Genomic DNA, 23,784 nt, shown 5'->3' with positions numbered 1-23,784 from the left:
AAAAGGTTTATATCTTATATAACTTATAGAAAATCCTACATTTTCAATTAATCTTCCTCCTGACATCCGAACACTGCAGCTAAACTAAAAAACAAGTGGAAAGTTTCATTCCAAAGTGACATCCAGATATCAAGAAAGAAGATTTCATCGTTTCATTTTAAGGTTTCAGTTCTTAATTCAAAGCTGCCATCATCTGGCAGCTTTTGGCATTTTTTGAAGCGTCCCTCCACCTCAGACTGAGACTGTGCATGCAGTTTCCTTTTAGGTCTAAATATGTGTGCATCTGATATATTGTTTAAAAGGACCTGAATAACCAATAGGAGAGAATTCAATTAAGCAGCAAAGTACTGAAGGCAAATGACTTCCCCCCATAGTTTTCAGGGTTTCACTGAAGGAGGCAGTAAAAAGGGCAGAAATGTGGTTAAAAGACAAGCAGGGAGAGATGAGTGAAAAGGGGGTGGGGGGGGGGGGGGGGGTGGGGGGGGGGGGGGGTTGCGATGAGATAATTTAACAAGCTCCTTCCTAAACCACTCCAAAACCTCCAGAGTTTAATTGCTGGGAGGCAACATTATCCCTAGCAACACTGTGTCTGTCTCTTGGCCGGGATTCGGCGGGTACCTGCTGTATCCACTCCCCACACAATACAGCGCCCACTGAGCCATATAATCCTCTCAGGCCCTCCTCTTCTGGAGAACCACATTCAATCCCTTTGTGACATGGGAAAATCTCCTCTTCTCCGTTTTTTTTTTTTTTTCTGGGTTTAGGGTACGTGCTTCAAATAAGGCCAATCAGTAGGTGTTGTTATGTGCACAATGCTACAGGGAACCATAGAAGAAGAGGGGAAACAGAAAGGTAGAGTTAAAATAAAAAGACATTTGATTTGCTGCTGTGAAATTTGGGTCTACTTTTCCCATTCCTCTGCGGGGCTCCCGGGAGCGGCCATATTTCTGTTTATGTTTAAAGGGGAATCAGTCACATGGGCGGCCGGGTTCCTGCTGAATCATCCCACACTCCCCGCAGAAAGCGCCAGCTACTTTTGAAGCGGCTGCCTTGTAGGAGAAAACAAGGAACTAATGCGACTTTCTTCCAACTCCTCTTTCAAGTTGCCCTTGAAAAGAAAATTACAACGGCGTCTTTGATGCAAGTCTGACATGCTTGCAGATATTCTCTATAAGTGCAGACACATACTAGATTATCATTCCAATGAGTCCGTTCAGATGTCTTCTAGCTGTCTGGGTGTTGCACAAGCTGGAGAGGGGAGGCGTTTTCCACTGGGTGCACAGGGACGTGGAGACAGTGGCTCATTGCACAAAATGGCAAAAGAAGAAAAATGATGATTTCTCTGTTGTCCACTGGTTTGTAACTTAAGTCAATATAGCATTTAGAAACCTGCTGAGACATCTTTTAATTAAAAGATGGGCTAAATAATGAGAAAGCAGTGTGCTGTAGAAGATTACTTTGTTTCTATAGTTTTTATGCTCAGTTCCCTTTGCGCTGCTGGACTTTTATTTTTTTATTTCTTTCCCCATATGTATATGATAAAAAGTACAAAATGTAATGAATTTTCTGAACTTGCCAGTGATTCTCCAGGATTTCATTGCTTTCATGCATTCATGTATCTTTTCCTGTGGCGTTTATATTCTTCCAGAGGAAATTAAAATGTTTTCTCTTTTGTTAATATAATTATCTTTAACTTACTTGAATCCACTGTGCATACACTCTTAATTTTAAGATAATAACCACTACATAAGGAATTCTTCCTACCTGTGCAGGACGTTGCAGGAGATGGAAATCACTTGTTGCCACTGCAGAGGGTGAAGTCCAGTGTGAGCGAAGGACAACAGCAGGCGTCTGGAATGAAACAAAATAAAAAAACAACAGATGACGTCAAGGTCTCATGGATGCTAATTAGCTTGTTTGCTACAATCCGCGGTGTGTTTACACCTGTTGCTGATAGATGCTCATTAAGATGCATCAAATAAAACATTAAATAAAATAAATAAATATACAGAAAAAGATGCTTTGCTTTGTGAAGTATAACAGGGGCGGATCAAGATATTTTCTGGTCGGGGGGCCAGGCACAGACTGGGAAAAAAGTTAACACACACAAGCTTATATAAAGGTTAAAATTTAAATTCCATAACATTTAGCTTTATTTGTACCGCACCACTTTACGACAATGTAATCTCAGGACACTACAGACACATCAGTTCAAGCCAATTCATAATAAATAGCCTAGCAAAGAGAAAAACCACCAGATTACGTTGAATCTTGACTTTGATGCAGTCCGACATCCTGAGTTGAATGAGCGACAGTGGAAAGAAAGACTCCTTTTTAACAGGAAGGCAAAACCTCCAGCAGAACCCAGTATTTAGGAAGTAGTAATGAATTGGTGAAAGCAAAGACTAATGGTGTCTTTCCAATCAATGATTATTATATTTAGGAATGACTTGCATGCATTTGATAATTCTTTATGCAAAGATTTGAGGTCATTAATGGAAAAACAGAAGCTTTGAAGCCAATCAGATGGTTTTAGCAGCGTTCATCGAGCATGACTCAACAATTAAGTCAGAAATCGTCACATGTGGCTGTGATGTGACATGTCACAGAGAAATATGTAAAATGTGCATATAAATTGTGTTATATTATTAAGAATGTTGCTGTATTGATCCTGGAATAAAGATAAAATCCTTGATAAACTGATTGGATGAAGCGGATTCCCTGCAGCCAGATGTGCACAGCTGTGTCGGGCTTTCTTACTGCTTTAGACCTCCAGAAACATCAGGTTTTATACGGCTGCTGAGCCAATCACAACAGTCTGTACGATTAATCCATTAAGTCAAATCAAACTTAATTTTACTTCATTTGATGTTTATTTTCATTCTCATGCTGAAGAGACGTTTTTGCCCCTCTGCCGTGTTTTATGCATCAGAAGAAGAAAGTGAGCATGTGAGAACATTTTATGCTGTATTCTCCTGCACTGGGGCATCCATCACCCCCCCCAGTTTCAAGTTAAAATTAGAAAAGCTGTTCACACTGTAATAAACTTTGTGTAATTAATCAATAAGTTAAATAATTTCTGAAAAGTTAAATTGTTGTGTTACAATAACGGTGACATCCCGTAACGGAGTATTGCTGCCGTCATGCAGCAGTCAGAACAGGCAGCTGTTTCACTAAATATGAATAAAAGAAACAAAAGGCTGTATGAGTCTAAACGCAGGGGACACCAAGTTTGTTGTAATCAGGCAGTTTTTCCACGTACCAAACATTCCCCGTTTTTTTTTTTGTTTTTTTTTTCCTGGTGGGATGAGGCAACCTGTCATCAAGCCACAAAATATTAGAAAGGAGTGACTGCTGGGAGATGTCTGCCTTCAGGGCTTCCTGGCAGAGAGGCTTCAAGATCCAGGAGAGGTGACGTCAAAATGCAACAAACTGACTGCAGTGACCAGGATGCAGCGGACGAAGGGATGCAACGGCCTTTTATTTTGCTGAGGTGTTAAATAATCTCCATTGTTTCCATTTGAATCTACTAACATTACACGGGGAGGCACAGATGCAGAGCCTTATTGTATTTCACAAGTAAATCAGCCATCAGTGTATCATCTCCAGTCTCACCATGGCGGCGGTGGACTGATCAGAGATGGTTGGAGGTGAAATGAAGCTTCGCTGCTGATGAGATGCTTGTTTGAGAAGCAGAAAATAACCTGCTGAGCAAACTTTATTCAGAGGAGACGCAGATTTTTAAAGTTCCCTGGAAAACCTTTTTATTATTATTATTATTATTATTTTTTGAGTTTATTTACTACAATATTCAGAGGAATCAAATTTCATCTCACTTGTTGGCTTTAATAAAATATATAACTCAGCTATAATCAAGGTTGTTATTAAGAAAATTCGAATATAAAAAAGAAAAATATCGATGCACTTAAGCTGAATTAATGTGAGATGTGAATGTGGATGATGGTTGCTGATTTTAACAACAAACACTTTTTCAAAATAAACAAACAAATAAAAAAGGAATTCAGATCAATAAGGTAAAAAGAAATAGTGTCAAGTCAATAAATGTTGAGTTATTTAATGATATTTCATCTCATTTTTTTATACATATTGTCAAAATGCGAGTAAAGATTAAAGCCTTAGAGGTAGAGTATGTAAGATTTTCAATATTTTCAAAATAAATTAACTAATAAAATAACTACAATCAGATTAATTAATCATTAATTAAACTTGTAATTTAATAACACATCAGATATGGACAGACTGGAACCTACATGTTTTAAAAAAAACTATCTAATTATGATTGTAGTTATTTTTTAATTTTTTTTTAAAAAATATTGAAAATCTTACATATTCCACCTTTAAATCCACATTTATATCAGACATTTCTTATTTTTGTGTTTTTACATGATATGAGTCTTTAATTTAGATAAATGTCTGTAACTTGGGTAAACACGTGTTTTGTGTTCAAATAAATGAGTCTCAGTCTCTGGTCCAGTCTTCAGGATGAACAGTTTGAAAAACTGCTGACAAATGCAAAGTTTCTGGCTTTCCTTTTAGTCTCATCCTAAAATAGCAGAGAAGTGTGGATTTTTCTGGAAACTTCGCTGAGAGGAAGGGGGAGGGGGGGGGGGGGGGGGGGGGTATCCACAGCTGCGTTTCAATCCACACTCGCTGCTTCAGTCAGAGCTGCATACATGAGACGGACTTCACATAAGCAAAAGGAACTGGACACGTCAGGCATCTTCTTACTGCTTTGTTTTGGTCTTTTAGGTGAGTTTAAATCTATTTATTTTCTTTTTTACAGTATTTAAAAGATGAAACCAGAAGTTTCCCAAATTTATCCTGTAAAAATTTCGCTAATTTTCCCCAACAATAAAAACGAAAGACAAAGAGAGGAAGCTCTGCAGGTTGTTAATGATGTGGCAGAATCTCACAGCCAACGCTGCAGCAGCAGAAGAGTCGTTGAGGTGGAAGGTTAGCTCATAATCCATTCCAGATAGCCCAGATTTGCCACGCTGGCGTCCAAACCGGGCCTTGGCACGAGCGCAGGAGTCGGCAAATCCAAACTGCGAGGCTTCGGCTCATTTACAGTCGGGCCATGGAGGTCATTCCTCAAACTTTTCTTCTTTTTTTTTTTTGGTCAGATTGTGTTGAGCAGCTCTGCTCCCACCTGCTGCTTTATTTTCCAGCAAAAACCTAAAGCACGAAGACTCCTGTGCGCCACTCCGGTGCGTGAGATTATATAAATGGGCGGTAATGAGGCAGCGGGGACGGCAACTGTGATCCGGAGAGGTCGGCAGTAACGTCCTGCCTCGCCGCTGAATAAAATGCATCCTGAGTGCAATTTTACAGCCTTAACATGAGCAGGTACATGCAAAGAGACAAGCGGGGGTCTGAGAGGGCACTGCAGTCAATGTAGAGGTCACACACACACACACACACACACGTATAAAGCATGATGATGATACACAAACACTGCTGACACGGGGAAAATATGAGGACTTCAGGAGCACTGTAAAATGTATGAAGGAATGGATGTATGGGTCATTTTACTGAGCAGGACCATTAACATCACTGCCCTTGTCTGGAATGAAGCTCGGATCAGTCACACACACACACACACACACACACACACACAGAAAGAGCAGGATTTTCGCCTCTTTTCACATTTCGCCTCTTTCCGCCCTCAGAGAAGGAGAGGTCGACATTTTAACTGCAGCGGTGAGGAGATGGCTTCCTTTCACCTTGACGGGCATATAATGAACATTTTTCATTTTGAGCTTAGCTTCACTTGCAGAGTCAGTCAGCTATTTTCTCTTTGAACCTTTTTTTCACCCCCCCCCCCTGTTCTGACATTTCCCTCTGTGGTTTTGCCAGGATGATCTTCACAGTAAATTTGTGCCCCTTTTAAAGAAATAGGTTACATTTCTGTTGATTTTTTTTCCCTTTTCTTTCAAAGCACTCATTTCCATAAAGGTCCCCCGTATAACACAAATAGGCCTACGGTGCAGCATGAAACACAAACAATATGCTAATCACACCTGTTTCAATTAGAGCCTGGGTATCCATGAAATCCATATCATTACTTACTTATTGTTTTGCATTTTGCCTCAGAAAAAGGAAAGGCTGCACTTTGAAGCAATGGGACAAAATATTTGACAGATAGATGAATGAATGCACATCAAGGTAGCTTAGAAATGAGGAATATGCGAGCTGCAACATTGTCGAGAACAAAAACAGGCACGCAGACAGACAAAGGTAAATAAAAACACATAATGCAACAAAGCCAGTTGGCAGAAAGCACCGCTGGAAATTAATGCCTTCCATGTTCTTCATATTTAAAGGGATGGCTGGGTTTACTGATGGGCTGACAGCGTGTTGTTATAACTACTGAGTAGCAAAATGTGTCCTTTCCAAATGAAAAATAGTCAAAACTAACCTGAAGTCACAGGATTCTGTTTTTTTTTTAAAGGTTTAATACAAATAAAACCCATAAAAATTCACTTTTCTAATGTTATCCAAAGAATTTGACCCCAGTGATCGACTGGTAAACAAGGTAATGGTCTACAGACGGCCCAGTCAGCAGACTGGGGCTTGCTACATGCTCCATGAGAAGCAAGAAGAAAGTTCTTGTTCTCAATGCAACAAGAACAAAAAGAAAGGTTTGGTTCAGTCTCTTCATGCACACATCTCTTCATGTGGAGATGACTGCGGGGGTGTCAGCAACGGACCCGGATGTTTCATGTTTAATGAGAAGCCTTGCCTGCTGCAGGGCGGGGTTGTGCACGTGAGGGCGTTTGTGTCTTTAAACGCCACATTTTGTACATATTTCCATGTTTCCCACCACTTTAATCAACTGTTTATTAAAACCATCCGGCAACGTTCCGCTTCATTCTCTTACGCGTTGACCACGCCCACCTCAAGCATCCGGCCAATCAGGAAACACTTCTCAGAGCCCCGCTGGAGGAACATTCTGCTTGGCTGACGTGTGGAGAACAAGCTGCAAGATGTCTTCATTCACATCCACAAGAACAAAATAAGATCAGTTTGTAATCTTCTTGTTTTCATTGTCTGCATGTTGATTTGCACACAAGGCGTGTGTGTGTGTGTGTGTGTGTGTGTGTGTGTGTGTGGGTAAGGGGTAGGTAAATGGTCTTTTAATTCATGTAGGTAAGTATATCTGAATATTTACGCTCTTATATTTACATGTTCCAGTCGCTGGACCCTGCAGCAGCATTCCTGCACCTCCCCCAGAGGTACAACACAAAATGACCAAGGGTCCGTTCAGACCATAGACTGTATATAAAAGATGGACGGAGCCTCCGTGACGTCACCCGTAGGTTTCTGAAGAGCTGAATTGAAGCTCGGTGGGCGGTTCCTACCATCGCCATCTTGGCAGAGGCATGATCGTCGTCTCGCCCGGTAAATACAAATATGGCCAAAGAGGTGGAGCTGAGAGGGGGGCCGTGAGCGACATGGCGGATGATTGACATCGAGCGAATTCTGAGCTTTCTGTAGCTAAAAGCTAACCGAGCTAATCCTGACATAACAGGAGCTAACCAGCTAACGGAGGTAAGCGGGTTAAAGCTAAGTCACGTTGTTAACCGGCTAAAAACCGCGGCTGTTCTACGTTCTTCTGACTTGAAGCCGGAGATTGGTACCTGTCAATCAAAAGGACACGCCCCTAAATATGCTAAACTTCGAGATTAAAATACTTTCTACTTAAACGGGCGAGTTAGAAAAAAAAAAAAATCACTCCCCCCACAGTTCTCATGAAGGTAAACCTGACCTATAAACCTAAAATGGATTATTGAACCAGGCTGTAAACATGTTTATTTCTGCCATGAAGTTGGTCTTTTTAACATGGGAGTCTATGGGGATTCGCTCTGTTTTGCAGCCCCTAGTGGATGAAGGGGGAACTGCAGTTTTATGCACTTCTGCATCGGCTTCACTTTTAACCGCCGGAGGTTGCCGCTTGGTTCAGACCAGGACACTCCACTACACTCGGTCATTTGGGGGGAGGGGTGCAACATTCATCGGGGCAGACTTTGTGTTCATGTTGCACAACTCAGATCAGACCTTTTAAATAACGTGATCTCCCTTCTCGTGTGGGTGGGGGCGCTGCATCGAGAACTGCTGAAGAAGAATAGGCAGTGAGGAAGAAAAGTGCTTCATCCGTTGGTTAGCGCAGGACATCGTGTGTTTCCGCAGCATCAGAGTAAAACATGGAGCTGCTTCAGTTCCTACCAGAATGTCCAACCATGAGACATTTTTCCCAACCAGAGCTGCCAGTCGTCAAACGTGTATGTTTTAGTGGTGTTTACCCACTTCGCTTTCTAGTCTACTTCACTGTGTTTTCCCTGTTTGAAGCAAAACCGAATTGGCTCTTCTTTAAACATTCACAATCCCCAAAACCAAGCAGACTTTCCAAACAAATGGACAAGGATTTGGCCGTAAGTGTATTAAACATCAACTACGGAGGGCTTAAACATCTCCGGGTCAGTGGCAGCAGCAGTGTGTCAGCTGGTCGTCCCTCACACAAAAACCAGTAAATACAGCAAACAAAGTTGCATCTTTAACTAAAACCATGACGACATCGGTGAAATTCCACGTTCTGTTCCATCAAATTATCCAAGGCTGCTTCACCACAAGTTAAAGCTGTGAAAATGTGTCATGGCACTCATTAAAAATGTGTTATTTTGTGACTGAAAGACATTTTCCTGCTGATTCTGTCCAAACACAGGGTGTGCAACCCCTTTAACCCCCACAGCCTGAACATAACAAGCTGCTGGTGGTCTTTTTTAATGGTATCTGAGATATTTTTATGGTTATATATCTGAAAAAAACACACAAAAACAAGATGTTTACGGACAACCCAGCTTATATTTTTACTGGCTGCTGAAGAGGATTATGGTTTGCTGAGGTTGAGATAAGCACTGTAGGTAGTCTGCCCACTACTGGCAGAGAAAATACATCTACGTGGGTTTTCTGTCACTCCTGGGATTCGCAAATGTTTTGGTTGAGTGAAAACTCATTGTGTGCGTTTTATAAGAGTGGCCCCCTCCACATTATCCACCAGAACACAGTGTACAGTAGTGATTAATCATCCTTTAACCCAAAGCTTAACTGTAAACTAACCTCTAACCAACATCAAAAAGCTTCAAACTCCGAATCCTGACACGTGTTTAAAATGCAAAACAGGAACACACACATGTACACACACAAATACGCTCGTGCCCATATTTGGCCGTACGGGTGGGGGGGCTGGCAGGGTGTGTTCCCGGACAGCTGGTGAAAAGCGGGTGCGCTCTGGCTTGTAGAAGGAGCAGATTCAGGTGGCATCTGTGCCTCCTGTTGCAGAGCAATAGTAGAAACACTAAAAGTGAATTACAACATTAATGATAGTGCTCTGCAAGCTGTCGTTCCACATTACGCATCCATTATTCCGTGCATGGGTACTCAGAGGCATCGTGAAGGAACGGGAGCGCCGCCTCCACCTCTCCTCCACCACCTTGCTGTGAAAAGGAGGGCTGGTTTATGGAGAAACACCTTCCACCACAACAGCACAACAGCACAGGGCACAGGGCTGACTGGATGACGGATTCCCTTTTACTCCATTTCCATCGCTCACTTCATCTTTCAAGCAAGCAACCTCCCACCTCTGACCCCCCCTTTCCCTCTTCTTTACACTACTGCTGCTATTTCCAACAACATTTGTTTGATCTCGCCGCCCTCCACAGCTGAATGAAATCAATCTGGGGGAGATGTCATATGTGAGCAGAAATGATTGGCCAGAAGAATAACATGTATTTGGGAGCGTGGAGCCGGCGCCCTCTGTCTCACAAAGCACATAAACGCACAGCCGAGTGGCCGGCGCATGCCTGATAGGCATCACGCCACCGTCTCCGAGCTGTCACCCCATCCCCGCACTTTCAATAACTTCAAATCCCCCGAAAACTTGAAGAATAAAGGCAGAGTCGATCACTCATAGCTCTCTTCGCTGGCTCCTCTCTGCAGGGAAATAACAGCCGAAGGAGAAAAACAAAGTCAGGATCCCGTCCTCTTCCGCAGAAAAGCTCCAGCATCCCCGGAGGACGCGAGGAGAACGCTTCTTTCATCACTCCGGTTAAAACACAATAACAAAAAGATTCATTTATGATGCCGTGACATAAATAGATAGCAGGTAAAAACCAAGTCTGAGGGAGGATCAATGCTAATCAAGGAGGGGATCTTTAGGAATAAGAAGCAAGGTGTACAGTGGCCCTAAGGGGCCAAAACACTGCAATGTTGGACAAGACAAAACACAGAAATGCAGCATTTTCTAAAGGAGGAGACTCAGAAAAGAGCAGCAATAGAGGAGAAAAGAAAATAAAAACCGAATTTAGGACAAAAAAACAGATAAAAAAAAAACAGCTAAAAAACAAAACATCAGGACAGAACAACAAAGCATCAAAACATTACCACAAAAAAACACAGAAAACAGAGAATGAATCCCAAAACAACACTATGGCACACAAACAACAAACAAACACCAGAAAACAGAAAACTAAACTCAATGTTTCAGTAAACAACAGAAAACATGAAACTACTGAGGAATAAATCAACCAGACTGCAGGGAATAGTCGCGTTACTGACCATGTTTTCACCACCTAATTATCGTTACCATGGTTACTCTCTCAATGTTATTGATAATACAGTGTGGTATGTTAGTATTATTAACCCATACATACCATACAAATTTAACTTTCATCATAGAAAATGGAGTAATTAACTCAACATGCCGAGATATTACGGCTTTACTTCGCCTGTGCAGGTTTATTTTATGATTCTTTACATTATGGGAAACATTCTGTTTAGTTCTCTGCCTTAGTTTTCCCTTTTTAAAACAAATATTTTCTTTAACACTTGTTTTTTTTCATTTCTAATCAATTTTTTGAGTAAATTTATTTTTTGCAGTTAATAAAATTATGATATTTTAACCTCTTTTAATTTGAACTTTATATTGTTGGTTGTCTTTAACGTGATGTTAAATTTTGCTAAATGTACACACATATGGTAATTTCCAACAAAAATTATAATTATATTAACAATAATAAATTGTATTGATAAAGCGCTCCAAGATCTCAAAGATGCTTTAATCCATAAAGACCCAACCCATGAAAAATAATCTGATTAGTCCCATTGGTTTTTTTTTAATATGAGGTTTTTATTTGTCCCTTTAACAAAATGTAAATAGAAAGTATCTAAATGTTTTCGGTATACTTATTACTATGTGATATGTCAAATAATTTTCATAGCACAATTTTCTGCTTTCTGGGGTCCATTAAGGGGAAGAAGCAAAGTTTGTACTATAAAGTTTTGCCAAATGTCTCAGATATTGTGTGGATCATATACGTCATGCTGGGTTCTTATGGGTTAAAAGATAAACAACGCAAACACAATAGAACAAACTAATATAAAAGTTGACTAAAATGAGATCAGTAAATAACAAATAAACAATACAAATAAGGAAAAATGAAAAGTTTTTTATGTAAAAAAAAAAAAAAGTAGGTGAGTTTGTAGTTGGGATTTGAAGGTGACTGGTTCTGCAATGTCTCGGATGTAAAATGCTAAATGGACTTTTCCAGTCATGCCGACCACTTCAAGGTGCTTTCCACAAAATGTCACCCATTCACACACACTCTGATCACAACATCGGTGGGCAATGCAGGGTTTACTGTCTTTCCCAAGGACACTTAGGTATGTAGTCAGGGGAAGTCTGGAATCGATCCACCAACCTTGGAGACAACAAATCTTCCAGCTGAGCTACAACCGCTCCTTGTTTCATGGAAGAAAGTTCAAATGGGTGGAAGTGGTGACAAATACTTATATCTGCATAGTACATGAGAAATATCTACAAAAACATATATATGTATACATTTTCCCCATTAGATTTAATGTAGACAGACAGACAGACAGACAGACAGACAGACAGACAGATAGATAGATAGATAGATAGATAGATAGATAGATAGATAGATAGATAGATAGATAGACAGACAGACAGACAGACAGACAGACAGACAGATAGACAGATAGATAGATAGATAGATAGACAGATAGATAGATAGATAGACAGACAGACAGACAGACAGACAGATAGACAGATAGATAGATAGATAGATAGATAGACAGACAGACAGACAGACAGACAGACAGACAGACAGACAGATAGACAGACAGATAGACAGATAGATAGATAGATAGATAGATAGATAGATAGACAGACAGACAGACAGACAGACAGACAGACAGACAGACAGACAGACAGACAGACAGACAGACAGACAGACAGACAGACAGACAGATAGATAGATAGATAGATAGATAGATAGATAGATAGACAGACAGACAGACAGACAGACAGACAGACAGACAGATAGACAGATAGATAGATAGATAGATAGATAGACAGATAGATAGATAGATAGATAGATAGATAGATAGATAGATAGACAGATAGATAGATAGATAGATAGATAGATAGATAGATAGATAGATAGATAGATAGATAGATAGATAGATATCCTGTTCTTTTGTGGTTCCTCTCAAACCCCAAATAGCTGAAGGAAATGTAAAGTCTTGGCCTTGGCCAGGTGTGGACAACTATGGTCCTCGAGAACTGCTTTCCTGAAAGTGTTAGGAGTTTCCCTGCTGCAACAAACTGGCTCAAATCCCTGGCTAATTGGCAGACTAGTGTAGAGTTTAATGTCAAGCTCTCCACCACGCTGCTAATTAAATCTGATGTGTGTCAGGCATGTTGCAGCAGGGAAACTCCCAACTCTTGCAGGACTGAGACCCTTGAGGATCAAAGTTGTCCACACTTGGTCTAGAGTCTTAGGAGGTTAAGATACATGTATTTTTTTTTTTTTTTTGCATTGCTGTTCATCATATCTTAAAATGTTGTTCGTTTGTTTGGTTATTGAGTCTTTTTGTAACTTCTGCAGGATTAAACCAGATTTAAAAACAATTTGTTGTATTTTTGGTTTTATGACTTTTGTCGCTTTACAGATTCCGTATGTTCAGAAAGCGAAGCAGCACAGCGACATTTGACATTTTCCTGCAGGAATCTCTGCGACGTCACGTTGATGAGCGCGCGATCCTGTCACCAGCTCATCCAGCTGCTTCCTGTGATTTCTTCATTCAGGAGACAGAGCCATGAAATGTGTTGTACTTGAGTGTTTCACAATTACCAGCTGATTATATCTGCAGCATTTGCATATTAAAAGGAAGACTACTTGAACACACTGATAATGTCTGAGTGTTGAAAATAATTTCCCCACTCATTATCGACGGCAGGCGCCGAGATGTGGGAGAGGGAATGTCGATAAATACCCGTAAACCTTTACTGTGTAAATAACAACAATTATGGAGAAATTAGATCAGGCTGTGCCGGTGAAAAGGGAGATAATTCTAATTAAAAACTTGGAGATATCACAGCAAGAAAGCATAAAGCACATCCCATGTTTCTATAGAATAGAATAGTTATTTACTCGTGTGTTAAAGTCTTTTGTGTTGCTGCGAAGCTGCCACTAAAGCCGCACCACTATTTCCCCATCAGAGCAAAAAGCATGGAGAGAAACATCAATATTTAATTAGAAAATGAGTTTGAAGTCATTTGCACTGTGATATATGTCCATAATCTCACTCAAGTTTCAACTTTTGACCTTTGTTTGTGTTCACTGAGGCACGTCATCTGCGTGATTGTTTGTTTTGACATGGAAATGGAACTTTTTGGCTTGTGTAATGTCACATTATCAGGTTGTTTATTCTTCTGTTTTCAGGTTGCATATCTTGTCCTTGGTGTCCTTGGTGGACGGCTTTGCTCTACATTCTTGGCTTTAATGTATCGGTCTGTTTTCAAATCCTCCTAAAGTTCATGACAGTTCCTAAAGTTTTTTTGTATTTACCTCCAACAGGACAGACTTTCTTGTCATCTTCTCAAATGTTTTCAGCAGAAAATCTCCTGCTTTTTCACTTATAAATAATTCAAGCATGACAAATAGACTTCTAACCAGTGAATAAAACACAACTTTGCTAAGAACCAATTTTGAACTGTTTTTTGGGCTCTTTGCTTCCAGTCAACAAGGGAATCTTTGTTCCCATTTATGTAGTTGCATCTAAAATAAAAAGCAAATATTACACAGCCTGACAGAAGATAGTATTTTTTACAGCAATAAGATAATTCCCAAAGAAAATCCCAGCATGCTGTGCAGTGGGTCCTTAAAACATCTGAAGAAAGTGGAAAAGAAGAAGAGAAAAGAAGCTGGAAGGGATGTCCTGAAGAAATACGAACAATCCAGAAAGGAGCTGACAAGAGAAATGTATCTGATCCTTTAGGGTCCATTCAGACCATGAGTTCGCTGGACTCGCTACAACTGGGGACCTTGTTCAGCTGTGGAGGGTAAAACCAGACACCAAAACAAGGTATTTAGTTTTTATTTGCTAATTTCTTTGAGAAAAGAGATATAACAACAGTTATATTTGTAAAAAGCAGCTAGCTCCTGTGTTCCAGAGTAAAAAGTACTGAAATGCAGAACTTTGTAACAGTTTCAGTCCAAAACTGGTCTGTATAATTTAGCTGCTTTCAGCGTAATTCTGTCAAACATGAGTAATTGGGTTAAATGGTCATTTCCTACCATTAAAAAAAGTTAAATTATTCCCAGTAAGTTTCAGTGTAAAAATGCCTCAAGAGACACAACACAGAAGAAAACTGGTTCATCTACTGGTTAATGCAGGATAACTTCTGTTTCCACTAGATCTGAGTAAAGATCCTGGTGTTCTCAGGTTGATCAAGTTTCCACCAGAACTTTTAGCGATCCTCTACGTCCGACAGCGACACGGTTCCCTCATTCAGTCACCTATAAGTCCACACACACTGTACGCTGTGGCTGTGTTTACAATGCTGTGCACTGGGCCCACTTTGCTCCGTAATCTGCAGAGATTCACAACTTGTAGGTGGAACAAGTCCACATCTTTGGTCCAAATCAGAGTTAATTTACATATTTACAATTCTTAAAATAAAGTTGACTTCAAATTCAGTTTAATATCAGACATTTGCATTTTTTATGCTCCTATTTTCCTAGAAATCTAAAGAAATAAGGGCATCTCAGGGGTTTTGCACTGTAAAGACCCCTTTATGCTCTGCAAATAAGACGGACGGACTCTTTGATCCGTTTATGCATGCAGTTTATTTTCAGGAACCTTGTTGATCTGTTGCTTGTGCCACAAACAGAGTAATACCACCGGAAACAGCGGGGTTAGCCGTACATGCGACTAGCGTGAGGAACAAACCAGAGAAGAAGAAGAGGAACAGGAAGAAGAAGGAGAAGACACGAAGACAGCCACTGCCGAGACGATGGGAGCTTTTGAGGAAAGGTTGTGAGTGTGTTACCGCCACCAATGAGTGTCTGAAACTGATGTCAGAACTTGGAAGTGAACTTTGAACTCAGCACTGCCCACTAGTGGATCAGCTGACTTAACCACCATGGCAACGTAAAACACGCAGGAAATGCGAGGGCGGCGACGTATGACAACGTTTGAAGGGAACGTTTACATTTAACAGAGAAGATGCCAGTTACTCTAAAAAGCTTTAATAAACTTGATATCCGACTATTCCAGTGTGGAAACTGGTTTTTGCATCCAGAATGACCCAGCGGGAGAACATCCATCCCATCCATAACCATGAAATATGTAAATACATTAAACAAGGTCCATGTAGTTTGAATATTAACATGATAAACACACAGTACAGTGGTTCTCATGTCAGACTATAAGTGAAAAGATCTAATAATTTCTGAAGTATTACAGTGTTAATGTGTCGTGCATGACAAGCGGATCCCTGGCAACAACAACAGCTCTTATTTACTGTGTGCCGATTTCTACATGAGCACATTAATCTGTGAAATGTTCCTGGATCTCTGTGGAGCCGCTGAAACAGCAATGGACGTGAAGGAGGACTGAATGTCATGAAATTCATCAGAGTGCTGGTTTTTTGTTCATAACGCCGTCAAAGTGAGTTTTCACGGGGAGAAACCTCAGCGCCGAGCCGAGAAATCATTAAATAATAAACGTGAATAAGCAGTTAGCGCAGCCAGCCCTGCAGATATGTGATGGTCACTTTGTGATTTTTGACCCTTTGAAGAGTCGTGATGCCTTCAAGTGCCGTGAAATAATTTGTTTGACAACGTTAGGTAGATTTCACCCTTCTTTTCTTTCACTTTGCTGTATTTTACCACCAGCACTGTTAATCAATACACACTTTTCTTGCCCTTTTCCTCCTCCGTACACATATCTCCCTGTCTGACCAAACTGGCAAATTTGTGCTCTTAATCAGCTTGCCTGCCTTGTCTCTTCACTCCAGGCTGGCGACACGCTTCCCTTCCCCCTTAATTCCCCGGCTCTCAACAGACAGGCGCACTGATTAACATGCACGCCCAGGTAGGAGCTCCCTCCAACACAACCCCACTGCCCACCAGGTCCACACACCATTATCCCCGCTACTCAATAGCACCCATCTCTGCGCACATCTGTCGAGCTGCTGCATCCACACTCCTTAATTAGCTTTACAACTTTCCCCTACTTCTGGGTGGAAAATAAGGGATAAATTTGTGGTCGGCTCACAGATAAAAAAAAAAAAAAAAAAAAAAAGAGGGAGGGAGGGAGACAAAGAGGGAGGAGGACATGGGATGAATGCTGAGCTGGAAGATGAAATAGACTGGGTTTATGTGTGTGCTTGAGGAGGTGGCGGCGGCGGACAAGGTTCACATTAATTCCCAACATGTTCCGACCCGGAATCATCAGGAAAGCCCATCCTCCTCCACCAGCATGGTCTTTATCTCATCAGCCTCCCTCCTGCATCAACCCCGTCTCAATAACACTTATATTCTCGTTTTTTTTTTTTTGGCTTTCTGGTTTGCTCGTCATCAGCTTCCCTCGAAGTCACCTGGACTCCCCCTCAGATCTGCATCCTCCCCCTTGGTCGAAGGTGGCGCCACTAGCATCGTAGCTGCGGCTAATGCTAATCTGTCTCACTGTTATTTCACCGCGGCACGTTTGTCAGCAGCTTCAAAACAAACCAAGGAAGAAGGCAGTGGGGAGGAAGAGGCATCCAATTAATAAGAAATTGTCTCCAGAAGTCAATAAGGTTTTAGTTCCACTTGAGTGTGTCTAAATGCGCAGAGTAAGGCTAATTATAATCCCATGGAGTATTTATACTATTTATGCTTTGCTCCTGTCATTACTACAAGCTGTAATCCTCCGACCCCTGTTGTGTGCATGCGCTGATGAGCCTTATGCCAGTTGCCAAAAATACTTGTGCCCCCCCCCCCCCCAATTCCTAAAGGCTCCGGCGACTATTTTATGTGCAAACAGAATGAAATTAATCACAGTTCCTATGGCAATGAGCATCAAACAATATCATAATCAGCTCTGCCATCGTGACTGAAGTTTTAATCCATGAGGGCAAAGGTTGCTGTGCAAAGAAGAACAATGGGCTATTTCCGTCAAACTGCTCTTATAAATACATGCCAGCTTCATTAGAACTACCCACTGCGTGCATAACCTTCTGCAGGCCTCCAACCAATCGTATTCCATATTAGAAATACTAATCTCCTATGTGTATTTCACCCTCCATCCTTCCTTCCATCCAGCAATTATGCCCCCTGCCATCAAAAGCCATCAAAACAGTAATTTCACTTTCTCACAGCCAGGCTTTTCATATTTCCTTCCGTGAAAGGCCTGAATCATCCCCTTATCTCCATGGCTATTACACAGTGTGCATGAGAGTGAAAACAATGGGCTCAGCGTGATGAGATCATGGCACTTCATTTCTCTGAGGCCAATCCGGTAGACACAAAGACAATCTACCAGCAAGCAAGGAGGACGGGGACGGCGAGGGGCTGGAGGATTTCTCGGTCACTGAGCCCAGGGCTGTGAGGCGGGTCATCCCTGGTAATAAGAGAGAGGGAGGAAGACGGAAAGAGGAGGAGGAGAGGATGTGACGGCAGCGGCGGTGAAGGGTCTCACTGCCTCGGCGAAGGCTTCAGAAGGAAAGCGAGGTCAGTGACTGGAACTCCAAACTTGGATCCTTTATTCCTGCTTGTGTACAGAAGCCCTGGGAGAGTTGAGGCGAGGCGCGGCTGTACGAGCTTTGTGAGGCAGTTTGGTCAGTGTCTTGCAGAGACGGGGAGAGAAGGAGGCAGTGCTTGACTGAAGAGGATATGGCAGAGTGAAGTGACAGGCCTTGGGAGGAAGAGGCAGGAGCTGCAGGAAGAGACAAGCTCACTAGTGACTGAAACAGCAGGTCTGGGATCCAAAGTGTCTTCACTTCACTCGTTTCCTCTGGCTGCAGCTATCTCAATTTCTCCTTTTTCTCTCAGTCACTCAGCATTCCAGAGGATCTTTTCTCTCCTTTTTTCCCTGTTGAGGACTTGTCTGTCAAGAAGACCATAGGAAAGGTTTATTTTCTTCTTGATACAACCCGTCTTCCTGCTGTACTGTGAGGCAGTGGTTCTCACAGCAAACTGAGGTACGAACAAGCAGAAATATCCTGCGAATGATAAAGAAATGATCTGTTTGTTATGCCTTATATTATCCAGGTCATCCTGAGATCTTAAGTTTTTATATGACTTCCAGGGAAATGATGGAGGTTTTTTTTTTTGTTTGTTTTGTTTTATAAAACAGAGTGAAATAATGTGCGGATCATTTCTAAAATTAGCCTCTCAGCTTGAACCGTTCAGTAAAATATATCTCATTTAAATTTCATGCCGGCAACACATTCGGAAAAAGTTCAGGGCTTTTTTTTTTCTTTTCTATAAACTCTAAATCTATTTTTCATTCTTGCATTAAAAAGAATTTCAGCTGCTCATCATTTCAAAGCCTCTTTGGTCCCGTATTTCCTTCTGCACTGCAGGCAGGTCACTCGTTTCAGAATTCAGGTGCTAAACTCATCTCATCAGAAACGCTCCCCGTGGAAGGGTGGCTGTCAGGAAGCAAGGCGTAAGGCAGGGCAGCAGGGACAAAAGGCTGATGTGTGCCGCATGACACAGGAAGTGGGCTGGAGGTCGGTGGAAACAGGTCTGATGGATCCTCTCCAGAACCTGGACTTCAACATTATGGAAGCAGTCGGGATCATTTGGAAAGTCTGGAGAACTATTCCTGAAGATGTGTAGGAGGGTTCAGATCGCTGCAGTTTGAAGCTTTTCAGACCAGAAATCATTACATGATGGATGTTTCAGCGCTTTTAGACAATAAAATTGACATCAACTATCTTATATGGCAACCTTAGACTGAGGGCGCATTCACATCAGGGCAGTCCGCTAGACGCGGTCCGATTGGGGACTCGACTCAGATGTAGGGGCGTGTATTATTTTGTTTTTTGTTATGTTGTTATTTTTTATTTGGATTTTCTTTTCTGCTTTTTCTTTCTGTAATGCTTTTAATGTTCCATGTAAAGCACTTTGAATTGTCTTGTACACGAAAGGTGCTATACAAATAAACTTGCCTTGCATCTATGTGGGCCAAGATTGTGTTCATGCTGGTCAAACCAGCCAAACCATTAGAATAATATATCCCCATTCCCACCAAAGGTGGCGCTGCACTAGTATTTAGCAAAAGAAAAGACCCGCCTGAATAAGGAAACTCAGTTTCCTCCATCTGCGAGTTAAACATGGGGATGAAACTATGGCTGTTTTGGGTTTTTTATTTGGTCTGATGCAAGTCTACGGTGGCCCTGAAGTGCCACAGTAAAACAAAAGCCACAACAGAAGTGATGTTGCTTTTTATTGGTTTTTCTCGGGACCACCACAGTGGAATTTACATCTCCTGAGCAGCGATGGACGTAACTTCATGGGAACTCAGCAGTTTTCGGTCCTCACGGATGAAAAGCAGGAGATCGTTTGAAACTCTGATGGTTAAAAAATAAAATAAAAATGAATGAAATCATTTTAAAAAAGTTTATTCATTTTTGTATAACCTATCATTATTGTGTCAACTGTGACATGTGAAACATAATGTGCGTTAGAGTCATTTCTTTGTTGCATATCTATTCAATAAAAATATTGTTTAAAAACAAAGTAGGCTATCTATAGTTTCTCACAGCTCGATTTGCTCGCCGCCTCCATTGCAGCATTTTCAGCTCCTGTCTCCAATTCATTGATCTATTTTGACCCGCCTAGAGACCATTGATGCTCACTAATTTTCAGTCTGCACCGTAATCAACACATACAGTATTTTACTGTCTGGACATTCGGACGAGGCTGACGTAGCGCAAAATACCGACAGATTTTCACATTCTGGGTAAACTCATTTTTTTAAGCAATCAAAAATAAGACATGTCCGGGTGAAAGAGGACATCTGGTAACCCTGAAATCGGTAAAGGTCTGTTTCTTTTTTTCACATCCCTGTTTTTCCAAAACCAAAGTTTTCTGTTTCTGGGCACTTTATAACGGCAACAACGGGCCGAGATGGTCGGTGTGATCTGTAAATAGCCACATACCACGAACATGCAATTACTCTTTAAAAACTCTCACAGTTGACACAATAATTATAGTGCATCCTGACAAAGCATGACAATGATCGCGGTTTGAACAACAGACAAGGCAGAGGACCCTTAACACCATGGCTATGTATTTACCCAGAATGCAACACTACACCAAATGCAGGAAGTGACTTTTTGTGTGATCTGCTTGAAAACTGAATGGTTCATTGTGAAGATGATCATAAGAAGCTGTTGGATCCATTTAATTGGAATCAGTTTGGGAAACATCTAAAACCTGCAGGATAGTGAAGCTCGAGGTCCAGAGTTATGACCTGGCATTTTATCCAGTTTGAGACTCTGCTTTTCTATTCTCTCTGATGTACTGCTTTATGGTTTTTGTTTTAATGTTTGAATTTCTTTTACTTTTGTTTCTGCCGGAGGTTTTCTTCCTGTTAAAGGGGAGTTTTTTCCTTCCCACTGTCGCCGTGTGCAGCTCAGGATGGAGGATTGGATCCAAATCATGACTCGATGCAATCAGTTGGTTTCTATTATAGGATATGTATGAATTGGCTTGAAATGATGTGTATGTAAAGTGTCCTGTGACAACATTGTTGTGAAGTGGCGCTGTACAGATAAAGTTGAGTTTGCGTTTATCGTTTTATCTTTATTCCCTTAACTTCTATTGTTATAATTTCACTGCATGTCTTTACTGTTTAGCTCTTTGTTGCAGCTGGCGCTGTGTGAAAGTGCTATACAAATAAAGTTGAGATGAGAGTTTGACACAGATTGTTTTTGAGGTTTCACTGCTGCAACACACCTGATTAATATGAAATGGTTTGATAACAACAGGTTAAAGAGCACATGCTTGGTTTGAGTTGGTGTGTTGCAGATAGTGAAGCTGGAGCTGGTGACGCCTGATTTAGAGTGATTTTATTTGCACAACGTCCCAAAACAAAAAGCTCAATTGCTCTTATTTTATTTTAACTTTAATGTTTAATATTCCTAGTTTATGTGACTCATATAAATGTCCCAGTGCCGTCATCATAAATAAATATTTAATGGAAGCATATTGAGTGTCAACTTAGAGATTATTGGCATGTGACGTGCCAAGACACACAGCATGACAGTATTGATACGGAGTGGATCATCCTGAAGAACGCTCTGGGAACTCATTGGCTTTTCCATTAATGTCCATGCAATATTAAAATCCATAAGAAACTTGTTGAGGTTGTTAAATGATCCCAACGTGGATCAGCTCTTTACTCACAGTCATGTGAGCTGCTGTTGTTGTGAGGTCAGGGAGGTAATGCCATGCAGAATTTTTAAATGATTACCATATGATTATATTATATGCATGAATGAATATGATATGGTATATTCAGGTTTCAAGGCTTTGCTGCTTGATATTCAGAAAATGTGGGACGTAGATGGAAGGGAGGAAAAATAAACATTGCAAAGTGTTAAACGCTTCAGCACACATTTGAAAAAAACAAGTGTATAATAAAAACTAGAGAATGTATTGGCGATATAAAGAGGTTTTGGTGAAATTCTGCACACATGCTGCGGCTGTCCTGTAAGATTTAAGCCAAGTGGTTCCTCCTTCCAAACTTCAAGTACTCATGAGGCACAATCTGATTTACAGACGCATCTCGCAGCTCCCACCTCCATTACCGAGCCCTGTTTCTGTGTCTTTAACTCTGCATTTGTCTGTTGAGTGCAGCGCATGTACACACACACACACACACACACACACACACACACACACACACACACACACACACGCGTGCACACTTCCTCTATCGCTCACTCCATCTCTCTTCCTCTTTTTCTCATTGGAAAGGGGGAATCGGGTGGGGTGGAATGATCGTGTTAGGGGGTTCACAGAAGACTGACTGTTTATTATTGTCTTCGGCCCACTTAACTCTGACAGTAACAGAATGAGATGGGGAGAGAAGCGAGTGCCATTAATCACGGTGTCGGGAGGGCCTGAGCCGAGCGGAGACGCATCCATATCGCATGTGCCTGGGAGAGGAACACAAAGTGATTTTCAGGCCAGCCGGCCTTGTAGCGCCGCTGTGAAGCTTCTAAGCTGAGGCTGCTGGCGGATGAAGAGTGGAGGGTGGGGAGCTGGGCGGCTATTCACACTCGATCTTCTTCAAATCTTCTGACATCCTGCACCTACAGCTGCCCCTGCTACCAGAGAGCCCAAACAAGAATCAGTGCTGTTTAAAAAGCAAAAATGTCTCCAGAGTCAGACGTCAGAGGAAAGTTCTCTTAAAGGCTTAAATTAAGGTTTATCCAGAAATGTCATGGAATTTTATTTGTCTGAAACGTCATTTAAACGAGACACATGCAAAGAAATTCCAACTATTTCAGTGTTTCACCTGTTAAATCATGTTCCTGTTTTAGGTTTCTGCTTGAACACTGCATGCACATGCTGATGAGCATCTCTCTGCAATATAAAACCTGCTTTAATACGATTGGAATCACAATAAAGAAAGATTTATTAAGACGTGAAAGAAGATGGCACAGAGCACAAATGAAAGAAAATTCAGGTTTGGCTTAAAAAATTTATCTTCGGAATGATGCACCTGTATCTCTAAACGTCTATCAGATCATGGCACGATGTGTGAAACATCGTGCAAGCAGAGACCCGCTCTCAAAGAGAAGTTTAGGAAGGGTCTTTAAAACGGCCATTTTAGCAGTTTAGCAGCATCTTGACTGAAGTTTACATATATATGTACAATATGCAGTTAAATGTTTAACTGAGTCACTTTGCATCATTACTGCAGACTCTGCAATAGGACAGTTAAACAGCAGAGTGTCAAAATAAGTAGTTAGAATAAAAAAAAGAACAAAATAAGTTGAAAATAAAAGGAAAATTGAAGTTCAACAGGAGTATTTATAGAATATCTGTTCCCAATCTGCCCCAGTTAGGATGACTTCAGGTTGTGGAAGTATATGTAAATACAAACAATTTGCAGAATTATGACTCAACAACATGTAGAGTACAGGTTTTGTTTAAATAGAGTCCCGTTTCCATTGTCCTCCTCCAGCTTCCTCCTAATGAGATGCAAAAGATTTGGGAACTGAGGAGATCATTTTTAGAGGAATCTTTCCATTCCTGCTGAATCTGAGATTTCTACAGCTCAGTCGGTGGTTGTTGTTGTCTGATTCTCCTCTGCAGGCAGGACAGGCAAACACACACTCTGTGATGGAAGCCGTATGAAACGAGGTCTGACATCCTCCTGCTTTCAGGTACACGG

This window comes from Telmatherina bonti (genome assembly GCF_933228915.1).
Source record: "Telmatherina bonti genome assembly, chromosome: 14".
Taxonomy (NCBI): domain Eukaryota; kingdom Metazoa; phylum Chordata; class Actinopteri; order Atheriniformes; family Telmatherinidae; genus Telmatherina; species Telmatherina bonti.
The sequence above is the reverse complement of the archived record's forward strand: the minus strand, read 5'-3'. Positions refer to the sequence as shown.